This window comes from Hyaena hyaena, unplaced genomic scaffold, assembly GCF_003009895.1.
Source record: "Hyaena hyaena isolate Hyena2069 unplaced genomic scaffold, ASM300989v1 scaffold_136, whole genome shotgun sequence".
Classification (NCBI taxonomy): domain Eukaryota; kingdom Metazoa; phylum Chordata; class Mammalia; order Carnivora; family Hyaenidae; genus Hyaena; species Hyaena hyaena.
This window is the reverse complement of record NW_024080768.1, coordinates 758,065-762,014: the sequence shown is the minus strand read 5'-3', so window position 1 is coordinate 762,014 and position 3,950 is coordinate 758,065. Positions and strand designations below refer to the sequence as shown.

Sequence of the window (3,950 nt, the reverse complement as noted above, 5' to 3'; positions counted from 1 at the left end):
GAATGTTTGCATGCATATTTTTGTGTTGACATAAGATCTCAAGTGCTTTCGGTAAATACCTAGGAGTGCTTACTCTATGTACTAGGGTTGGGTCATATGGTTCTTTAGGTACTACTGCTGGATTTTCTAGTGTAGTGTGTTTAGTTGTGTAAGAAACTGCCAAATTGTCTTCCACAGGTGGGATTTTGCATTCCCACCAGCAGTAAATGAGAGTTGCTTTTGCTTAAGATCCTCACCAGCATTTGATGTTAGTCGTTTGGAATTTTGCCACTCAGATAGGTGTGTAGTGTTATCTTGCTCTTGTTTTAATTGACATTTCCCTGATAAAATCGACTGTGGAACATCTTTTTCATATGCTGTTTTGCCATGTGTATATCTGAGTTGGTGTGGTGTCTGAATCTTTCATCTATTTTTTTCCTTATTGTTTAGTTTTAAGAGTTCTTTGTATATATTGGGCAACAGTCTTTTATGAAATTTGGCAAATATTTTCTCCCAATCTGAGACTTTCTTCTTATTCTCTTCACATTGTCTTCCATAGAACATAGTAGGTTTTTAATTTTAATTAAGCCTAGCTAATTGATTTTTTTTAACGTATCATGCCTTTGGTGTGTTATCGAAACAAGCACCACCATAGTCAAGGGCATCTAAGTTTTCTCCTGTGTTATATTCAAGGAATTTATGCTTTTGTGTTTTATACTTAGGTCTCTGATCCATTTTGAATCCATTTTTGTGAAGAGTTGAAGATCTGGTTCTAGATTCTTTCGGGGATCTTTTTTTGGCATGTAGATGTACAATTGTGCCAGCACCATTAGTTGAAAAGACTGTTTTTGCTCTGTTGTATTACTTTTGCTCCTTTCTCAGAGATCAGTTGACTATATTTGTGGGGGTCTATTTCTAGACTCCCTGTTATGTTCCATTGATTTCTTCGTCCATTCTTTCACCAATACCACACACTGTCTTGATTACAATAGCATTATAATATGCCCTGAAGTAGGGTAGTGTCAGTCCTCCACCTTTGTTTTTTGTTTGTTTGTTTGTTTGTTTGTTTGTTTGTTTTTTCCTTCAGTATTGTGCTGGCCATTCAGGCTCTTTTCCTCTTTCTTTTCTTTTAATTTTTTTAATGTTTTATTTATTTCTGAGAGAGAGAGAGAGAGACAGAGCATGAACAGGGGAAGGAGCAGAGAGAGAGGGAGATAAGAATCTGAAGCAGTCTCCGGCCTCTGAGCTAGCTGTCAGCACAGAGACTGATGAGGAGTTCGAATCCAGGAACTGTGAGATCATGACCTGAGCCGAAGCTAGTCGCTTAGCCGACTGAGCCACCCAGGCGACCCTCTTTTCCTCTTTATATAAAGTGTATCAGTTTGATATTATATTGTTGATATCCACAATATAACTTGATGCAATTTTGGTGGGAATTGCATTGAATCTATAGGTCAAGTTGAGAAGTAATGACATTGTGGCAATAGTGAACCATCCTATTCATAAACATGGAATATCCATCCATTTATTTAGTCCTTTGATATCATTCATCAGAGCCTTATAGTTTTCTCAGATCTTGTACATATTTTGCCAGATTTATATCTATATATTTCATATTTTTGGCTGCTAATGCAAAAAGTTTCATGCCTTTAATTTTAAAATTACACTTTATAAAAATCCCTGTTACATGGAAAATCCATTGACTTATATATTAATCTCGTATTAGAAATATTTTATAATTTGGCATGAGATTTCTACTTTGATCGATGTGTTATTTAGAGGTGTGTTGTTTAAAAAAAAGAAAGAAAAGAAGTGTGTTGTTTAATATCCTTGTATTTTTGGATTTTCTAGCTATCTTTCTGTCACTGATTTCCAGTTTAATTCCTTTGTGGTCTGAGAGTAAGCATTGCATTGTTTCTTTTATCTTAAGTGTGTTAAAGTGTTTTATGGCCCAGAATGTGGTCTGTATTGGTGAATGTTCCATTCTTGAAAAGAATGTATATTCTGCTGTTGGATGAAGTACTTTATACGTGTCAATTATTTCCAGGTGATAGATGGTGTTGTTGAGTTCAACTGTGTTCTTACTGATTTTCTGCCTGCCAGATCTGTCCATTTGTGATAGAGGGGTGTTGAAGCCTTAACTTAGATATGGATTCATCTATTTCTCTTTCAAGTTCCATTAGTTTTTGCCTCATGTGTTTGGTGGTCTACTGCTAGGCATATACACAGTTGGGATGGTTATGTCTTTCTATAGAATAAACCTTTTATCACTGTGTAATGACCCACCTTTATCCCTGGCAGTACCTTAACTCTGAATTCTGTTCTATTTGAAATTAATGTAGCTACTTTATTTATCTTTTTAAACAAATAGTATTAGCATAGTATATCTTTATTCATGCATTTGCTTTTAAAACATATGTGTCTTTACATTTAAATTGAGTTTCTTATAAACACTATGTAAATAAATCTTCTTTTTGATCGACTATGAAAACCTCTGTCTTTTATTTGGTACATTCAGGCCATTGATGTCCCAAGTGATTATTGGTATCCATATATAATTGGATTTTTATCTATTATATTCATTAATGTTTTCTATTTGTTACCCTTGTTTTTATTCTTATTTTTGTCTAACATTTTTTTCTGCCTTTTTGGTTTTAAGTATATATTTTATACTTAAAATATGTATACTTTATACATAAAATATATATACTCCATTTTCTCTCCTTTCTTAGCATGTCACTTATATAGTTGACCCTTGAACAATATGGGAGTTAGAGGATCCACAACCCCACCACTCCCTGTACAATTTAAAATTTACATAAAACTTATACCCCCCAAACAACTACTAATAGTCTATTATTGACTGGAAGCTTTAAATTACCATAAACAGTCCATTAACACATATTTCGTATATGTATTATACACTATATTCTTACAATAAGGTAAGCTAGAGAAAGAAAGTGTTATTAAGAAAATCATAAAGTAGAGAATATACATTTATAGTACTGCACTGTAAAATATCCGTGTATAAGTGGACCTTTGCAGTTCAAAGCTTTGTTGTTCAAGGATCAACTGAATTTGGCATTTTTTGTTTGTTTTGCTTTTATCTTTAACTCTTTTTTTGGGAGGGAGAGGAAGTTGGTTTTTTATTGGTGGATAAGGACTATGCAGTGACTGAAGCTGATGACTTTTAAGAATTTACGGCCTGTCATTTCTCTAGGGCCACAACAAGAATATATTTGACTTCACAGCCAACCAACATGAGCTTCTTTTCAACCATCATGTCTTCAAATTTATCCATATTGAACTTAGTAAAACCTCTCTTCTTAGAAATTGGGACTTCTCGCAGGCAGATAACTTGAACTTGACCCTGCATAGGACCTCAATCCTTGTTTTGTGGTGTGAAACTGGTGGATCTGACGCTTGGCCAATGGGGTTCCTGGCCACTGTACCCTGGGGCCAAAGGCACCTCACATACCTGTCTGGGGCCTGGAATGGGGGCAACCTGAAGTCAGACATAAATGTCCAATGGAGAAGGCTGTTTCCATGTACCAAGGGTAACCCATATGAACAAGAGACTGCATATAGTATTAAGGAAGCTGCTGTTTTCAGTCATTAGACATCTGAGAAAGGAGCCTGGTTAGCTTAATTGGCTGCAGTTTGTTATTGTTGTTATTTTATTTTATTTTATTTTATTTTGTTGTTTTTTAATCTTTTTTTGTGTTCTAGAGTTTTCAATATACACATTTTACGGGCTAATCCAAGTCCACTTTTAAATAATTCAGTGCACATCATGGGCAGTGTGAGTACCTTATAATAACAAAATAATCCTAATTTCTCCTCCTGTCCCTTGTATCATTGTTATCATTCATTTAACTTAAGCATAAGGTTATGTAATCAGATTCATTTTGGTATTATTATAATTAACACACTGTTACTTAATGATCAGAAAAATATTTTTTATTTAACTT

At 34.4% G+C, this 3,950-nt stretch overlaps 1 pseudogene; it reads right to left on the bottom strand.

The window, feature by feature from the left end:
- Positions 1-3,515: 3,515 nt before the first annotated feature.
- On the bottom strand, positions 3,516-3,638 carry LOC120235709 (annotated as a pseudogene).
- Between the last annotated feature and the right edge of the window lie 312 nt (positions 3,639-3,950).